This window comes from Chenopodium album, chromosome 25 (genome assembly GCF_948465745.1).
Source record: "Chenopodium album chromosome 25, dcCheAlbu1.1, whole genome shotgun sequence".
NCBI classification, from domain to species: Eukaryota; Viridiplantae; Streptophyta; class Magnoliopsida; order Caryophyllales; family Amaranthaceae; genus Chenopodium; species Chenopodium album.
In genome coordinates this window covers 8,077,585-8,098,835 of record NC_137858.1, presented here as the reverse complement: position 1 = coordinate 8,098,835, position 21,251 = coordinate 8,077,585, and the positions used below count along the sequence as shown (strand labels likewise).

Sequence of the window (21,251 nt, the reverse complement as noted above, 5' to 3'; positions counted from 1 at the left end):
TGTCGGAAAAGTGGGTTATGATGATATTAAGAGAGAGAGAGAGAGCGAGAGAGTGAAAAGGGAGGGGAGCGGGGAAGGGGAAGGGGATGGTTGGTTTGCAACAATTGATCTAGCATGCTAATAGAGTAATAGGGTTTCGTATTCTTGTATCTTGTGAAGAATGTTACTTGTAATTCTCTGGCAATTTATGATGAGAAGTTCTGAAAGGCTAAAATATTGTTTATACAGTACATGTCTCTTTATGCAGTCCATGAAAGTTCTGGAAAGAAAAGCTTAAAATAGGTTTGCTTCTTTTTTTAATTTTTATTTTTTTTTTATTTTTTTATTTAGAGTGTTTATTTTTAGCAAGGATAAGTCAGCTTTAGGCCTAAATACTGTTCAATAAAAATAGTTTTTGTTAGCCAAAAATCTAGTAGTCTGTGAAAATCGGTAATTTGCCTGTGAGAATAGCAGTATAACACTAGTATTAACAAAATTCAATTTCAATTAGTAAAAAAATTAAGTACTTAGTATAAATCGGGTGAAGAAAACATGGTTGTATGTATGTGATACGCCGAGTTAGTAAAATACATACGCCGAGTTAGTATAATACGAGTACATACTGGACAAATTACTGTTGGCCGATTACTTTGAGCTATTATTTTTTTGGTTCGAATAAGCCACAAGAGCATCTCTCTATAATGGCCAGGGGACGTACGTAGTCACTCGGTGATGGCAATTAGGCTAATACCTCATCGTTACAATATTATTTTGAACTGTTATTGCTGTAATCCCTAACAACAGTAAAATCTCGTATGAGAAATTTGTTTTCTTATTTCATTGCTACTTGATACCTACTACTGTTTACACATAAGCGAGTACAAATAACAGAGAAAGCATTGAACATCAGTGCAAACCTCCATCTTATCCGTATTAGTATCTCAATCCACAAACATGATCTGTTACTAGAAAAAAAAACCCCCTTTGCCGAAAGCTCGCTTAGCCAATTTTCACGTGTCATCTCTTACACCAACCATGGGCGTTGGGTCACTAGACAGCAAGGCATACTCGTGGCTACAAGGTTTGTCCTTGGTGCCCAGCAACTCACTTTTTCCTATAGAGCTTTATTTTGTATATGTCTTAAAATACTAATGAACACCCACTTGATAGTAACACAATTATGGGCCATTTGGGACTTAAATAAAGTCTAAATGGGCCTAAATTTGGGGTTACACCGTATTTTGGGCTAAGGAAGACTATGGTGGTGTTAATTTTCCAATTTGAGGTCCCAAAGTACAAGTTTTGGAACAGGTAGTTCGAAAAATGCAGAAAACTTATAAAAGGTTCTGGCTATTATAAGAGGTTCTTTTGAAGACTATTCTAGAGGGGGTGTATCTAGAATATTCAAGGATGATCTTGTACATAGTAGAAGTCTTTTAGGTTCTACTATGTATGTACATAAGTATGTAATGTTCTAGAATGTTTTAGGGTTCTCATTTGCATTTTCGGCAATGTATGTAAAAACCTCCATGTATCTAGGTTTCTTTGGAGGTGAGTACTATCTAGAACTCTAGAAGGATATAGTCTAGAACCCTAAATCTATTTGACATGAGGTTATAAAGTTTCTATAAAAGATTTTGTAATAAGTAGGATGGAGCATTATAAATAGGCTTCAATGCTTATTTGTACAAACTTAGTTGAGATTTTAATTCAAGAAGCTGGCATTCTTAAGCACTTGTGTTATGTTACAAGTCAATATCTTTCTTTAAACACTTAAGTGTGTGAGGAAAACTAAGACACGAGGGTGTTAAGTGAGTGTTGGGCATACTAGCAAGGGGTGATAGCTTATGTGCTCGGGAGTGTTTAGTTCAACCTAGAGGCTTTGCTTAGCACTTAGGGCACGTGCTACTTGTGCAACACAAAGGGTTATGCTACGTTGGGCAAAAGGAGTAGTGTCAACTAGAGAAAGTCTGACTTGTCTTATGAGGTATTATAAGCGGATGACACGATGTTGTCAAAGAAGTGAACAAGAAGGAATGAGCAATACCATCATTTGTAACATTAAATTCTCACAATCACGACTATAATTTGGCAACATTAACTTGACTTAAACTATATCATGCTTCTTGTTGTACGAACTTTGTCTATCCCTATCTTATTGGGCTATGCTATACTAACGTTTCTTAGAGATTATAGTGTATTCATTGGTTATCTCTTAATAAGATTGTACAAAGACTTTGTGGGGGACAGGTCAAAATTTCATTGAATATTTCATATTATATACTTATATATGTATAACTTTCAAGTGTCATGCCACCTTGAACGTATTTTTTTTTTTTTTTTGATCATGTAACTTAGGTTGGAGGATAGAAAAATCTTTTGGAGTATTACATTTTTGTGATATCACGCTTAAATATTTATGAAGGTCTAATTTCATGTATACCAATTAAGAGATTTTGAGTTAAATTTTTAATATCAATGGCTTACGGAAAAAAAATTGTCTCAACATTAGTTACACATTAGGTTGGATAAACATAAGCAAGAGACATGTTATAAAATCTAAAACAATAAAAATAGATTTTCAATCCTCAATTTACATTTTTATTTTACATATTTATGTAATTGTGTATATAAAATCATAAATCGTAGTGGTGTAGACGAAATTTGACTCTATTTTTCATCTATAATTATATTAATTGTCTCCTACCTAACAAAAGTTCAATTTAAAAAAATTGTTTCCTATATGCTCCATATTCCCAAAAAGGATAAAGTTGATTTGCTAATCCTCATCCAAACATTATAATGTCATATACCACAAAACCAAATACCTCCAAACAAGAAACCTTTTTCAAAAAGATTATATAGTACTAGTAACCTAGTAAACAAAATACTATCCCATCAGAAAATAATTAAAGAATTGCTAATTCCATATTGTTAAGATAATTAAATAGTGCAATTTTTCTTGGGAAACGACTCTTTATATCATTAGCTTGATCATTGACACTTGTCCTTGCTTTTTCATACAAAGTACATATTTTACCCAAATTATTAGGACTAATCTGACCTTAATTAATTAATTAATTTATTCCCCTTAAGCTACGGTCATGTTTGTCTAACAAGTAAACCTACCAAAAATAATACTTTAAAATAAACATTATTCGTACAATTTTAAATGGAATCTATTGGTTAATGAAAAAAGCTCACATGGCCTTAACCAATAGGGAACTTCCTTGCCAAACAGCTCCTAAACACTAAAAATTGTGTTAATATTTTAATTTTAGATTAGTAAGTGCTTTTTTGGGTTTTGTGCTTTGATCCATCTTTTATGTATGAACTAAACTTTGGAATTAGGAATCTCGGACTATTTGATAGGAGTATATTTGCAAATGGAGTACTAAAGTTAGTTTATTGTAGATGATTAATAAACTAATAGATTCATTCATTGTATAGAAGGTTCTTAGATACATTCTAAGTTATCAAGAGTTCTTGGAAGTCATATTGTTAACAAAGAAGCATGGTATGTTCATGGTATGATATTGACATATTGTTATGCATATACCTATTAATTAATTCATGATCAAATTATCAATAGTGAGCTCGATCGATAGAGAAGTAGTGAAGCACATGTGTTAGGGGTGAATGGATTTGGATGCAAAACTTTCGAACTATTTTTTTTTTAAATTAATTAAGATAGAGCGTCCAGCTACTCTGTACCTCAAATTTAGGTGAAAATCATCATGTATATAATTATTGATATGATGACCAAATTAGCGGCTAATATTATCTAGTATTATAATATTTGTTGATTGGGAATTACATGATAGTTAATTGATTGGGAACAACATTTTAGTGATTTGTTTACTTTTGTATATAGGTAAGATCACAACTAAATTATATATGTATATAGGCATCTGAGTCTTCGATGAGTTTTAAGATTTCAAATGTGTATTCAGATTCAGACACTTGTAATGTATTTAAAAGTATTCGCCTGTCAATATGATTGGTTACACATTATAATAGTCAGAATGCCATCTGTCGGTAACTTAAAAAGATTTAAAAGTTGTTTAATTATCCTTCAGTTGTTGTATATTCCTTATTAAATATGCCAATAATCGTGCACAATATTTTCTAGGAAAATCAAGCAAGAACCTAGTCAAATAGGATTGAAAGAGAAAGCATCTTGTCTCCATTTATTTGATACCAAAGCAACTTGCTTACATAAAACAATTAATTAACCTTATCATGGAGTATTATAATAGATTTACTTACTTTATCAATGATCTTGCTTTAGCATTCGCAATTATCGTAAATGTTATCACAATAAGCAAATATATAATTCATTATTTGTTCCTAACAATGCATTAACCTCGCACGAATTAGTATTAAGTAATATGGAGTAGGGTACTAATATTATTGGACATTGAAAGATTTACTAAAATTTGGAAGGTAATACAAGTAAATTTATGTAATAAAAATGGAACAATGGAAGTTAGGCCGCAATTAGAACAAATGAGCCAATCAGCCAAATCGAAAGATATTAAGGGATGGGTTGGCAATTGTACTGACTGCTGAACACATATTTGCATTGTCTCCCGCACGTGAATGACCATCTATAAGATGAAGAGTCGTTTTTTTCCCTTATAGGTACAAAGAAAATGTCACATTGTTTATCGGCTTGAAAATACACATTTTAAATTCAAAGAGGTCTCGTGTGATGGGGCGTGATAGAATATAAAATATATTCATGGACCAATTTAACCAAATTAACCATCAGCCTAGGGTTTTGATTGAAAGAATCCTTTAATCATGATATCAGAGCCCAAGTTGGGTTTAGTTGTGATTTGGAAAATTTTATGGGCAATTCACATATGAGGAGAGTGATGATTCTATATATGAAAAACTCACATATTAGTAAAAGTGCTATCCCACATTAAAAGAGTATACAAATGTTGAGAAGTGTATCCCATATTGAAGAAACAAGAAGGTTTGTCGACTTTATAAGGCTAAGGGGCATTCCTCACATTGTCATATGGTTTTGAGATGGAATTGAACATCCTTGGTCGTATAAATTGGACACTCGTGGTGGGTGTGACTCATTCTTGTTTGTCAAAACCATTAGGCAAATTGCTATTTGGTGATCATTAGATAAAAAAGGATTGCCATTTTTACAATCCTCATATGTAATTGCGTCTAAGTTATGAGAGTTCGTTCTCAACCACATGAATATCTCAATGTGCCCTCTAAAGATAACCTTGAGATCGTGGTTCATCCAAGTCGGCATGACATACTCCTAATGGTATACAACATTACATCAGATTCTTGGAATTTTAATTTGAACTTGAAGGCAAATCACTTTGAGTCATATATAGTATTCTAGTCATAACTTCTTTCAAATCATTGTGGATAAAGATAACACTAACTTTTCACTAGCTTAGTTTAGTTGTTGTAACAACTTGTATGTAATCATACCATCTTTTTGCTTATTAGACTGTTCTATTATTATATGTAGTAACAATCAATTGAGACATAGAAAGTAATTAGTATCAAATCTATTTCAAAATTTACTTGTAGCAATTGCTAGTTCAGCACAAAAATGTGTTGATAACCCTAATTAGTGATGGGAGACAAACTAAGTGAAGCATACATAGAATTTTATCTATGATTGTAGACTAAACTTAAGAACAATACATAATATTGGTGTCCCAAAGATAGTAAACAAAATTATTAAGAGCAAATTAAATGTAGGACCTTGATTAGCTGATACAAAATGCATAACTGTTAGCCTAAACGACCCAAGTAAACTGGCCTGATAGAAGAGAGAAAGGTGATTTATACTTTTAAGAATTCGAGTAGCCACTTTCACAACAACGTGTGTCAGGAGGCAACGTGTAAGACTATAAATCTATAAAAACACCTAATATGTCGTTTCATTCATGTCAATTACCGAGTGAAGGATATTTTGGTAATTTTGACACCCGTGTTAAGATAATTCTATTTGATACATGTCACATCACGAGGTTACGAAAAGAGAACATTTTCCAAAATAATATATTCCTTTAGATGGTGTGAATAATGTATACCTTGTCCGTCATTTTTGCTAATTATAGTCTGTAATATGCTAAAATAAAGTCATTATTATTGCGACAACTTGCATCTTTAATTGATTAGATTGCAACTTAATCTTTGTTTAGTATTTCTTTGGGAAAAATTAATTGCAACTTGCTAATATTAAAAGCTTAATATCTGTTTTAGATGACAACAGTAGCACTAAGTAGAGTGCATGCTTCTTTAATCATTTGTAACCATGCATGTGAGAAGAGTCACATTAATAGGCATTGGACAGTACCCACTTTAAGTTAATGTTGGAAAAAGAGGAAAGTGATAATTAAATCCATACAAAATTTGCCAATTGGCCATCAATTTTTGGGTTATTTTTTGAAGGTACATCCTAATTTGTTTATATTTTTTTCTAATTTTGGAAACCTTAATTACCTGAAAAAGGAAATCTTTCCTAGAAATTGCTCTTGAATTTGGATCTTTTTAAGTACTGACACGTTCACTATCTTTTACCTGAATAAAGTGTCGGCCAACGGTTATGTGATGGCCAGATAATTTCTTGTTCTCTCCACAATTATAGAATAAATATGATTTTTAGAGTTTTCAAGAGTCAGGTATATTTTGAAAAATATATATTATACAGTTTATTATTCTTCAAGGATATATTATACAGTATATAAGAGTACTATTATGTAACGTCGGAACTTGGGGCTTAGTGAATGGCAAAGAACAAGTTATGCTTTGATGTCATTCAATTTTTTGAGTTTCCAACTTTGAGTAGTTTTGTTTGGTATTTTGTACTAAAAATTTCCATATTTGGATATTCTAGAGTTATGGAGACTACATAGAGTATATAGCTAATGAAATGCATAAAAAGGATGGATCTTATTCTAGAATTGGTTAGTAATTTCGAGAGAAAAAAAATAAAGGAAGATGACTTCAAATGCAAATGAAATGTCGGCTATCTAATGATGTTCTATGTATCAATTTAGATTCAACGACAAGGAGAAATGATAATGTAAAAAATAAAAAAAAGGGCAACCAATCAGCTGTCGTTGAATTGGTAGTAATGCTAGCTGTCATCTCCCAATCTTGAGGTCTCGAGATGGGGACATTAGAAGATACTAAGGAAGGAGAGTGGAGGAGGCACCTGGTCTGTTAAGGCAGGTGGGATGGACCCCACGCATGCTTATTAAATATATACTGTAAAATAAGGAAAACATAGATTAACGGTACAATCTAGTATACATTTGTCCTTGGCTTTTTTCATAGTTACACTTTTCATTTATGTTTGCTCCTTTTTGTTTTACACACTTGTAATTTCTTCCTATTTTGGCAATGTTTTCTCCTTCTAACCACATACACAATAATCTCATTAAATTAGATGAAATAACATATTGTAGAGCTTTATTTATTTATGTGTATTTATAGAAATTAGAAACTTTTATTTTTCAATAGATGATTAAGGAGATTAAAATATGTAAATTAATCATTTCAACATAATTTGAGGCATAATCTTCCCATAGAAAAGAGTTTGGAATAGACTTTAAAATAAGATTCATTCATCATTAATCTATAAATTTGAAAAGTTTTTTTAATAGCAGCCCTTTAAAAGTTTCATATAATAAAATTGTCATGTCACAAATAATTTTTCAAAAGTAGACATTAGGGAATGGCTAGATATATATATATATTTAGAAAAAATTAGATAGTGTAGAGTATGTGATAATGAAAGCATGTGTATAGAGTTGAGGAAGTTTTTTTTAAATAACTTAATAAAACATACATTTTTTCGAACATGATTCATACCATTGAGAAAGCAGACTAAGGTATCAAAGGAAGAAGCCATTTAAGAATCAATCTGACATATATAGGGTATGTTTGGTGAAAAACTAATCAAAAGCTAAATTTGATCGTGTTAGCTGGTTTTGACGAACTGATTGTTCTAATTGATTTTACAAACGGATTATATAGAAGTGCTTGGTAAATAGTTAAATTTTTAATAAAATTGTTTGAGTACACAAAATGTATGAACAATAAGGACTTTGTCAATAATATATTTTCCTATATTCCTAACAGACATTGACATATTTTTATTGTAGTAGAGTTTTGGGTTAAAAGAGGGTTATAATTGTCACTAATTCATCATCTTAAATTACTTGAATAAGCTGATGAGAAAGTTCCTTCACACATTAACTTATTAAAAATGAGCTAATTTGGTGGAATCAACTTCTTTGACCTAAAACGATGGAGGTTGGTGTTTGTTGCCTTGTTGGTAAAGGTTTTTTTGGGGGCAAAATTAGCTTATTTGACCAATAATATTTCATACAAATGGCTTAGCTATATTGCAAATAAATAAGAAATTAAGAACAAAAGGATAGAGTAAAAAAAAAGTCTTAAGGATTTTTCCTTATCTTAAACGTGCGAGTAAATGCTAATTGTCTAACATAAGGCCTAGTCTAGTTTTTAAACTTCAGTGTTAAAAAATTCCCGATTCATACAAAACCATCTTAGCTTAATATAAATGGAATAAGGGCTAATATGTCAAACAATGACATGTGCAAAGTTTTAAAATTAGGCCCTTATATTATTATTTCACATATAGACATGAGGGGTTGATAAGATACATGCAAACTCATAATCTTGTTGTCACGCTAATTCTTAATACCATGTTAGGGCCTGTTCATATTTACTTAATTTCAGTTCAGTTCAGTTCAGCTTCAATCACTTCAGTTCAGCTCCAATCAGTTTAGTTCAGTTCAGTTCAATTCAGCTCCAATTTTCCTCTATCATAAAATATTCATTTCAGTTTAGTTCAGTTCAGTTCAGTTCAGCTCCAACCAGTTCAGTTCAGTTCAGTTTAGTTCAGTAAATGTGAACATACCCTTAGCATATTAACTCAAATAAAATTTTAAGTTAATGATCAGATCTAGGCTCAAAAATAGGTTTTATACACTATTGTAGTCCTATACTCCTATATACGAATCTACTCATATTCTTTTCACCACTTTTTCACATGTATAAATTTCATACAAATGGATATATTACAAGTAGATAATAAATTAAGAACAAAAGGAGTATAAAAAAAATCACGGGTTTTTCTTTTCCTTAAATGAGTAAAACATAAATAATTTCATCTAACAAAGGACCTAGTACAGTATATTTCCCCTGTTTTTTTTAGTTGACACCATTCTAATATCACGCTTGGCAACACATGTTTTTAACGCTTAATAACTTCAATTATTAGCATTGTAAAATTATAAAAAGTGGATATTAATAAAATATACGTATAGACGATTCAAACAAGATCCCACATGATTATATTTTGTCGTATTTATTAATCACAAAAGCGAGTCAAAGTGTAGTATGTGAATAGTGTAAAAGTCAAACGGTGTCAACTAAAAAAAACGGAGGAAGTATCATTTAAAATTCAGTACTCCATATCAAAATACTCAATTCATACAATACAATCTTAAAACCGTCTCATACAAAAATTTGCCGAAAAAAAAAACAAAAATACAGTACAATATACACGTATAGAAGTACGAATCTCCACACGCGTCAGCAACCTATAAGGTGGACGGTGCAAATACGGAAATCCATCCGCCAATCACATTTCCATATTCTCACACCTCCAAAAGAATAGCCTTCCTTCTTTTGCCTCAGGTTTTCCAAACAGGAGAGAGAAAGTGATAGAACAGAAAATTAAAATACGATTCGTATCATTATCACCTCTTTCTATTTCTATTTCTCTCTCTATTTCTATTTTTATTTTAAATAAAAAAATAAAAAAACTTTCCACAAATGGGCATGTGCTACGACTCCAAATTAAACCCCAATTTGCTCCCTTACCCATCTTCTCCTCTTCCCCTTTCTATTCTCAGTAAGCGCCTCCCTCTCTCTCCTTAAATCTCTCCGTTTTCGTCTTCGTCTTCGTCTTCGTCTTCGGGTTTTATTTTTTTTAATTGTCTCGCTCTTACTTGATCCACCTTTTTCTTCACCAGCTAGCTCGTGTTCGAGCTAGTTATTTTTTGAGATATCGATTTTGATTTTTGTTGAATTAATTATTTTTATTTAGGTCAATTGTTCTTGAGCTTCGGAAGCTAAGTTGGTATTGATCTTCGATCACCATCGAAATTGAGAGATTAATTAAAGATTGAAAAAGATGGGAAGAGGTAAGATCGTGATTCGAAGGATCGATAATGTAACGAGCAGACAAGTTACGTTTTCGAAGCGAAGGAATGGATTGTTGAAGAAAGCTAAGGAGTTGGCAATTCTTTGTGACGCCGAAGTCGGTGTTATGATCTTCTCTAGCACTGGAAAGCTCTCTGATTTCTCCAACTCCAGGTTCATCTTCTTTCTTTGATTTTCAATTTAAATTTTATGCATTTCATAGATATTATTTGAACTTTAGAGTGCTTTATATTTATTAGGAATAATTTAGTGGATTTTTTTGGCAAGAAAATAGTGAATAAATTTGCTTACATGATTTTTTGGGTCCCTTATTTGGTCACCTAAATCAATCATCTACATTATCCTTACATTAGAAAATAATTGCATTAGTAATCACTAGGAAAAATTTCACCAAAAAAAGTCTAGAAAGAAAAAATTGCATTATCCATTACTTTTTGCCTAATTTCTGATTTACCATAAAATCACAACATTCTCACCTCATTTTGAGCTACTAGGGTTTGAGAAATGCTTCTTTGGCTACCATTCATCTAAACGTGAATCGAATTCGATCAAATCCTAGCCCGATCCTATCCATTTCTAAATATTTGGTGATTGTGAGATCTGAAGACTAAAACATACAAATAAATAGTCTTGGCCTGGTAATATTTTGGTAAAGTAGATAGTAAAATAGTTTAAAAACAAATTAAAAACGTTGATAAGTTAAACTTATCAAACACCCTATCAATTAATACTTATTATGAATAATTAGGTTTTATATATTGAATTTGTGAAACGAATCAAAGAGAAAATGTGTATCAAATGTTAAAGAAAAGGGAAATCCCTTAAAAAAAATATATATCAAATAATCAAAATAAAATCATAACTAGTAAATTTAGAACTTTAGGATTGCCAACCTCTTACTAACCAATTTTTATCGTGATCTAAGCTTGGGATTTATTAAACAGCTTGATTAAAGTCATATGTTGCATGCATTATAATAATATCCAAAGTACAATAGTACATACAAAGTATGTACTCGTATTACTTATTACTCATTAATTAATTAAGTGAGCTACAACAAACGGACAACTTACTTGATAATAGGTAAAGGTATTAAAGATAAGAGATTTCAGATAAAAGTCGAGGACAAATTATTTTTTTCACAACATTCATAAGGAGAAAGTCATGAAGAACAACTAAGTAGAAAAATCATTTTTGGTTTAAAAAAAAAGTAGAAAAATCATTTTTGTATCGTATTATCATTCCTCAAACACTCTACTTGCTAAGGCGCTAAGCTAAGCTAGTTGAGTGCAATTTCCTTGTTAGCGCGGAGTTCAATTGGGTTGCAACAAAGAGGATGACCATAAACTTTATTATACCTTGAAGATTATAATTAGACAAAGGCATGTGATATAAACAAATTGACATATTGTGTCTGTTTTTTTTTTTTCTATGTTAATTCATTAAAATGTTACATGGAAATGGTTTTGTTGAGGAATTCAATTCTTAATGTTAATTGTGAGTGTGTGACTATATATAGAGAAGAATTTTTTATATACGAAGTATATGGTAAACTTAGAATTAAATCAATTTACTTTTGTTTGAATTCTAATGAAGGAGTTTTAAAATCCATATTAGATGAAATCTTTATTAAGGTATGTATAGATAAATTGAGTTTGATAACACTATCAAAATAATATCTATATATGTACAAGTACAGCACTGAATGTTGAAGATTAATTGCACTACTTGGCTGCTAGTCTTTGTTTATCAATGTCTATTTCTTCTATCTTGTGAAGATTTTTAACTAAAATTACTTTTATGACCAACAATAATTACTCCATTTTTCTTATAGAATAAATAAGCTGTTAAAAAAAGTTTATTTTCTTAATACACGTATCCATGGTGGTGACGTAGTATATAATCACATTGCCACAAATATATATTAAGGCGAGAATTAATTAAAAGTGGAAAAGAATTTAATACAGCTACTATGAAACTTATCTTTTCTTACGGTATCTTTACATATTTGTTTTACATGCGTAGATGGTACGAGTCTTTAGAATTTAGGAGTATCATTCTATTGAGAATTTGAGATGTTAAAAGTCTAATTTAAATAAGTTTTTAATTTATGTAAGCCTCGAATCCTCGATGGTTTGGCTATGAGTCTAAATCAAAATCAAAGTTTACTAAGGCTATTTAACAATCCTTCACTAAAACAATATTCAACACCCTAAGATAATTAATTTGCTAGCTAATTCTTTAATCGATTAAGTATCTGAATAGTATAATAAGATCTTGATAATGAGAGAACATACTACACATTTACAAAGACGAGCAGGTGGTTTTGTTGTACAGTACATGATATAATGTTGGTGATGAATGGAGTGACGTAAATGATAAGATATTTAAACAATAACTTAAATTACAGAATAAAGTTGCCATTAATTCGTACAATTATCGTACGTAAGCCACATGATTATCATGAATTAAGTTGGCCAATGCAGAGATTCAAAATTTAGCATGGGGTGTCATGCTGATCCACTGAATTATGTCAGTCAATCTTGTAAAAATAAAATAATAAAAAAATACTTAATCATAAAATTATACTCAATTTAGCTATCAAAATCATACAGCACAACAGTCAGCAGATGTGTTCTGATATTACCTTAGACAAGCAAGTCAGTTTGACAGAGTCCACCACTTATTCCATTAGTGTGTTTAATTGTTTATACTGTATTAAATTATGGAAAAATAATTTATACTCCTTATATTAGTATAATACAATGTATATTTCGTATAGGAGTAGTACTTTAATTTAAATTTCTACTATTAGGATTTCATTTGATCGATTTTGTAATACATTTTGCTATGTTTTAAACATTTAAATACATTATTTCTTTCGTTATTATAATTAACGATTAGTAATTACATACAAGTAAGTTATAATTAATAATAAAATGTTGTCGATTTTGATCAATCCTACTTATGTGATAAATTTTCAACAATTAGACATCTGAACTAAATACACATGATTTTTGGTTAATTTATCATCAAAAGCAACATACAATATTTTCTAGTGAAAGTAGTTTTAATAACCATGATCAACAATAGAAGGTGAAAATGGTGGAAGAATGTTTAATTTCACAATTTGCAAGGAAAATTCTCTTTCTTTCTTAACTTAAAGGCAAATTTTATGTGTGGCAAGTGTTCAATATGCATTGAATTTGTTTCATATGTGAGATTTCTCATTTGACACAATCTATCCTTTATAAGAACAATTTAAGACTTTTATCTCGAAAAAAATAATGAAATATACACCTTATGTATAATAAACGTCTTTCTTATATTATGAATGTTTATTTTCTCACATTTGAATGTAAAAATAATTTGAAAAAAATCGGAAAATTACATCTAATATTTTCTTATTGTCCTCCATGTCATACTATTTAATTTGTTGTACGAATACTTTGACAACTACCAATTAATGTGAAACAAATCATAAAAATTCCAAAAAATTTATAAATTATGCATAGACATAAAAATCGCACCTCATATATAGTATGTGTCTCAAGCCTTTAGTTACCCCACATGGCCACATGTGATATATGGAGTACCTAGGATGAGTTAATGGTCTTTCTTTTTAAAAATTAAACCTTTAAATTAAATTTGAAGAAATGTTTTAGGAGAATATATATGGATTATTTATTTTCATTGATGAACGTACTCCTCCATTATGTAATGAATTTGACTCCACTTATGTATGATAATTGTGCTATTTTGTTTGATGATAAACTTAAGATTTTGATTGATAACTTTCTATGTTAATTGTAGTAAGTCTTAATTTTATGTATTCTAAACTTAAAGCCTACATAAATAGTTTTATATTTTTATTTTAAATAGAGTAATAATGAACTTATTGCCAACTTCACTTGTATATATGACGAATTAACCTACACACATGGAGAAGAGCATGATACTCCTAGCTTCTCCACTTAGAGGAGGCGGATCAACTTGTGATGCGCTGGGTTCAATTGAGCACACATGACAAGCTTTAGCTCCCTATCTTTTGTATTTGAATAGATTTTAAATTAACTAAGGAAAAAAATCCTTTATTAAACAATTTCTGAGTTTAAATTCTTATTATGCGCCTTCTTACTAAAGGATGCATTGTGATCATTTGTGATATTTTCTTTCTAGCACTTTTCATAATTATTATTGATTGATTGTATTTTTTTTTGTTATGAATCTCCTATAATGGAATAAACAGAATCTCGAGGAGGAATATCAAATCCTAGTTAGATTAAGTCGTTAGTATCTTTTTTTTTTTTTTTGGGTGTTTAGAGAGCCACAAGGGCGGGGTTGAGAATCGATCTCAGGATCTCCTAGAATCGGGAGGGAAGCTCTAACCACTTGAGCTATCCCTCACTCTCAAATCGTTAGTATCTTTGCATCCATATAACTTGATGATTAGAGCACTCTTAAGGGTAAAGTTGAGGGGATCTAGCCAAAATTTATTCAATCTAACCTAGTTTTTAATCTTTGTACGGCACTAGGCATGGTTGAGTGTATGTCATCCATAATAGGGTTGTCGAAATTGTGCTCTTTTCTTTACTTGTCAATGAAAGTTATGTTTGTTTAGTTACTGATTTGAGCACCTGGTGTGCACAATGAATAAAATATAGTTGTTAATAAAAGATAAACCCTTATAGGCTCCAATAATTATTATATATTACAATATCAAATCTCATTTTATTCTCTAGGGAAACTAGAATACTCTATTTGTCCTCAAATACTCTTTACATCTTTCTTTTTGAATGACCTAGAATATATACTTCTTGAAACTTCTATCTACGTGTCTTATCAATATATCTTTCTTCCAACTATAAACGTGTCTTATCCTTGCATTTTTCTCAATTAATTAAAAAAAAAATGCAACATTAATTTCTACAACATCTAAATTTCAATAAAATGACAATTGATAATCAAATTATTTTTATCACCTAAACTTTGTGCAAAATGAGAATTAAAAATTTTTATTGATTGAAAAATAAGAGGGTATGTCCTAAGCATCAACACATGCATTCAAGTACTTTATGTTTTCTTCGCCTTACTTAAGAATTTTAATGCATATGCTTATTAGGATGCGACTAGATCAAATCAAAGTAGAAAAGTTTGAACCACATCATATATTTTGAAGTGTGTTTGTCTATTGTTAAATATTTAGAATTTCATATTAATAAAAATTATAAAAATTAGATATTTAAAATTACACATTAAACTTAGATATGTTCTCTTTTTCTTATTTAAGGTATTCTGATTTGGTGTCGTTTGATTTTTTTGACCTAATTATACGATTTGACGAAATTTCGACCTTAATTGAACATTAAATGTATATAAAAAAAAAGTAATCAAGTAGATCCCCGTTTGATTTATCTTAACTTGTATTTTTCAAATATATATATTACATATCTTTTTTACATATACGAATCAAAGATATATGATAATAAGCAAACAAAATCGAGAAGATCGGATTTGGTCTGAGAATTTCTGACCTAAAAAGGATATCCTAAGCAATTGTAATCATCGGGTTCATTGATATTCCTAATAAGGCTTATTATTTTGCTTTGATTATAATTGTAGGTAAGGATAAATCTGAGTAACCCCTTATTAAATCAAATCGATCTTCTGATTTGGTCTAATTTTAATAATATAGTACTTCTTCTATTTCAAATTAGTTGACATTTTTTTATCACGTTTGCCAATGCATGAATTCAATTGCAAAATACCTTTATTCAAAGATGAATCTTGATTAAGTACACATTAAAATGGGTCTTATAAGATTTGACGACATGACAATATTTATATTATATATAATACACAAATGTTAATCAAAGTTAAAGTTTATAAATAGTATCAAATGTCAAAATATTCCAACCAATTACAGCGGACTTAAGTAAGAAAAATAAAGTAAAGAAAACAAAGCCTTAGGGCCTGGTCTTCAACTTAATTTCAGTTCAATTCAGTTCCCAATTTCCTTTTCTCATAAACAATTTAGTTCAACTCAATTCAGTTTAGTTCAATTCAGTAAATCAGAACAGACCCTTAATCTAACAACACCCTAAATTCCATTAAAAAATGATACCCTAATTGATAATGTCTTTTCTTACTCGTATATATTAGCATACTCCCTCCGTGTTTTTTTTAAGTGTTACAGTTTGGCCGACACATAGTTTTAGGCAATTTAATTGACTTTATTAAATTAAGAGGTAAGTGGGGTAGTTGGAGTATTAAAAAATTATAAAAGAAAGATAGTGGGATTAATAGTTTAATGAAAAGTAAAAATGTGAGAGAAAAGATATAATAAAAATAGTAGTAGTGAGTTTGGGTGGAGACCATAGGAGGAGAGAGATATAATATTTTAATGTAGTTTTTTTGCCAAAAAAGAAAGTGTAACACTTAAAAAACACGGCCGAAAATGAAAATGTAACACTTGAAAAAACACGGAGGAAGTATATATCTAAACAAGTTAAGTCAGGCCATGAGATAAAATTAGACTAAGTAGAAAAATTCAAATAATGATAAATTAAACTTTACAAGATTGAGACAATAGCACACTTAATTTTAAAGTGAAGATGAGAACATGATACAATGCAAGCATATGCATCCTCCGTTTTATAAAAAGTGCAACACTTTTTCCAAAATAATCTCACAATTTAGTCAAAGTATTGTAATTTATTTGAAACGGAGGAAATATGAGTTGTTGACCATCACTAAGGGGTTGTTTGGTTGGATCTTTTGGAATAGATTGGAATGGAGTTAGAATCCGTTCATTCTATTTTTTTGTTTGGTTTAGCTTTTTAAGTATGAAATTTTATATCCATGGGAATCTAACTCAACATCATAAGGTCATACCTATGGAATCTCATACCCGCCTCTCATAAGATTCACAACCCATTCTATTAATGAAGCATATAATCAATTCCAACATTAAGACCAAACAACTTTATACTAGTATGAGGAGTTTTAGAATCCATATCTCTCTAGTATGAGATTGCGTACCAATCCATTCCAATTTAATAACTAAACAACCCCTACGTGAGCGCAATTCAATCCCTTAAAAGTTGTCCTACCACTTATTCAAGAGCCACTTTTAATTCCTGATCTACTACTTCCTCTTTTCATGCAAAAGGGTTACATTTGTCATTTTAAACTTTCTCATTTAAGGTTACATTTTAATTATTTTTTAAATAATCTTTGTACACATTTCTTTCATACATACATTTTCCCTCCACTTTTAAAATGATCTTCTCACTTTCTATTTTTTGTGTTCCAAAATAATCTTTCCACATTCTATTTTAATTCCTTATCGTCATTATTTCTCATATTACCCTCATTTAATAGTTGCAATCCATATATAAAAATGGTCCCAACATACTTTATTTCAAAATAATAAGTGATCTCAATGTACTATATTTATTCCAAAAAGAATTGTCAGAGTATTGTATTTGAATGGTCTAAATGTACTTTATTTCAAGATTTTTCCCTTACCTTAATATACACAAAAGATTCCAAATAAAAAGATCATTTTGAATCAGAGAAAGTACTTTCCATGCAATTATCTCTTTTATCAAAATATTTGCATACTCTTGATACAAATATTCCTATTTATAAAAAAAAAATATTTACCTGCTCCTTGTACAAATATACATATTTTCAAACTTAATTTAGTGTTTTACTCTTAATACTTGCTATATGTGACATCTAATCATTACTTTCAACTTATTTTTCTAATTAATCGTGTAAAACCATCAACAACAACCTTCTTTCGGAAAAGAAAGGAGTACAAATTTTCATAATATGTATGAAATTTTTCTTAAGAAAGTAATTTGGTGCTAATTCGTATTTACCCTATTCAAAACACTTATGAGGTGTTTAATTTGCAGAGTGGTACAAGGTTGAAATAAAAAATCAAAACATGATGGTATATATAAATGTGGAACTAGAATTTTAATGCCATTTGTTTAGTTTAATATCTAGAAATCTAAAATGATAGTGTGATCTTTAATTTGATACTTGGAAGTCGGAAGCATTGGTATGAGTCAAACCCAACTCTCTTTAGGGAATTTAAGGTATGAGTTTAAAATCCGTAATTCATAATCATCAATCAAAGACATGAGACGTGATATTGGTTTAGAATCAGTTTAGACCATTCTAAACCATACATTATACATTGGATTCATGAAATAAACAACCTTTTATGCATTGATTAGGAATGACTTACATCTAAAGGAACTTTTTATCTGTTGATATGAGGATTTATAGTAAGGTGCAATTGAAAAAAAACAAAAAAACAAAAAAAGACATGATCGACTTGTAACCTAGGGTAGCTCGAATGTACAATACATTTGCACCTACTAAAAAAATTAAATGTTCCCAACACTATTTAGCTATGTTACACACTTAGATTACAATATGCCTTCGCCAAAAAAAGACAATCTTGGTTGTAATAGCAGTATAGCACCAACAACAGTTGAGGTGCACAAAATAGTACAACCCATTTATAGGTACACGCATCATCACAAACTAGGACCAAGAGTGCACACAATAATATCAACTACTACGTACATTTTGTGACATGTATGGTCTCCCTTAGATATTATTCATGTCAATTTAGGATTACAATGCAAATATGTCGCACTAGCAAATGTGTACATCTAAGTTAGGTTATGCTATTGCAACTACTTTTGTCTAAAAAAAAAAACTTCAATAGTACTGAAATGTAACCTTTTCAATTTCATAATTTTATGTGTTTTGAGAATGTATGTGACCTTATAATGCCTACTTATGCCTCTTGATACTATAAATTTATTCAAAAATCTTTGTTTTGTTAGGATCAATCAAACAACACCTTCCTTTCTCCAGAGAAAGGAGGGGGAAGGGGATAAAGAAGTTATGAACCCAGAACTCAGGTTATGTATGGAAATCAGTGATACTAAAATGTTTTTATGTATCAACAATTCAGTTATAGTCTATTTTATTCCCTTACATTGAAGCCCAATTTAAAAATTTATTTTCTAATGTAAAGGAGCATGAGTAAAAAAAAAAAAAACTTATGTGGATAAAGAGATATACACCATTGAAACAATATACTCTTTTCATTTCTTAAAATTTTGAATGTTCATCCTATTTTGCTTGTAAAAAGAAATATAACATTATAACTGTGATAGTTTAAAACTAAGTAGGTCCAACAAGTGAGTCAAATGAGGGGGGAAGGGAAAACATAATTTTGAAAATATTCATCAAAGGGAATGAGAAGGAGAGAGTCATTAATACTTTAATAAAGAAAAGAGTGGAGAGGGGGGAAGCAAAATTGAGAATAAAAGTACTACTCCTGTTTTAGAATAATTGACATAATCAAATATTGCACACATAGCAATGCATTAATTTCACCTTATTTGTATGAAAAAAAATTATATTATACGGAGTAGAAACTTTTTATTAATATATATTTAACAATATATTTCATGACGAAGAATTTTTTGTTCTAGATCAAGAAAAAAAAATAGGTATGTTTTTATTTTCTTTGTAAGAAACTATAGTTAAAGTAAAACTAGGAATAGTGAAAAAAGTCTAACGCCAAAATAATTGTCTTGTTAAATTACCTTATAAACTAGAAATGAAAAGTAGAAATAATTTTAAGGAATAGAGGGTGGTATCAAAAAATTGTGTGAAAAATAATAAAAATAATACTCAAACTAAATTTCCATGTTAAATTACCATAAGGGGTCGTTTGGTTGGGGGTATTCATCAAAGGGAATGAGAATCAACTTCTTTCATTCCCTTTGTTGGTGTTTGTTAGGCCTTTTTCCCATTTTCTTTACCCTCTTCATCCCCAAAATCCTTCCAAGTTGATTCCCCACCCCTCCAAGGTATTTCCATTTCCATTCCCTAGCCACCAACACACCACCTTCCTACCTACCCTAGCCACCAACATTTTGAGAATGGGGGAAGGGCCGACCGACTATTTTATGGGAAGACGGTGCACTTTTTTAGGTTTTCGCGGTGATGGAGAAGGGTCAGCTTTTCGGGGGGGGGGAGAGGAGGGCAGCGATGGGTAGGGAAGAGCGGCGAAGGGTGGGGAGCAGTGGCTAGGTGGTAGGGTGGCTAGAGTAGGTGGAAAGTGGAAGAAAATTAAGGGCGGTGTGGTGGTTGGGTGGTCGAAGAAGGTGGTTGTTTTCCTTTGTGTTTCAAAACAAACTTACTAAATTTTAGGGATTTTCATTTCATTCTCTTTCTTTCCCTTTGTTCATTCCATTCCGTTTACCCTGTGTAAACCAAACGATCCCTAATTATAAACTTGTCCATTCAAGTGGATCCTGTCAAATGACACAATCCCCTTAGAATATTTCAAGCCCAAATTCTATATCCTTTATACTCCATCTTCTTTTGTCAGATTTGCTTTTCACACAATTTTTAATGCAATAATATAATTAAAATATCTCAAATTATGTATTATAAACAATATACAAAAATTATATATTTGAAAACTAAAAATCAAGATACATTGTACACCAATAAAAAAGAAATGAGGGAGTATATGAATCTAATAAGCATCCTATATTAACTATTACATGCATGCTTACAAATTCACCTTTCCATTTCTACTCTTCGCTTCTTATAAACATTTAACCTTGCCAGACATCATAATCTTCATAGTGGAGAGATAAGAAAAAATACAAATTGCAAATGAAGTGGCAATATTATACTTAAGCACCAAAATTACACTGTTATGGCATGTTTGTAATACACAAATCATATACTGATTGAGTACTTTAGTTAACTTATGTATAAAATTGTCACTTCTTTGCAATATTTGTTTATCATGAAGATAATCTAGGGCTAGGGATGGCGACGGGTCGGACTTGGAGCGGATTATACTAAATTCGACTCCGACCCGACAGGAAGTCTGAGCCTAAATCCGACTCTGACTCCGAGAATTTGACTCCGACTTTAAAATCTGACCTCCGACTCCGATCGAC

The 21,251-nt window shown here is 30.5% G+C and overlaps 1 long non-coding RNA gene across 1 annotated transcript; it reads left to right on the top strand.

Annotated features, from left to right (window-relative positions):
- The first annotated feature begins 9,824 nt into the window (after window positions 1-9,824).
- Window positions 9,825-14,305, top strand: LOC145613376 (uncharacterized). The gene is made up of 3 exons (XR_014106930.1): window positions 9,825-9,919; window positions 10,115-10,383; window positions 14,180-14,305. It is a non-coding gene; the product is annotated as an uncharacterized LOC145613376 (long non-coding RNA).
- The last annotated feature ends 6,946 nt before the right edge of the window (window positions 14,306-21,251 follow it).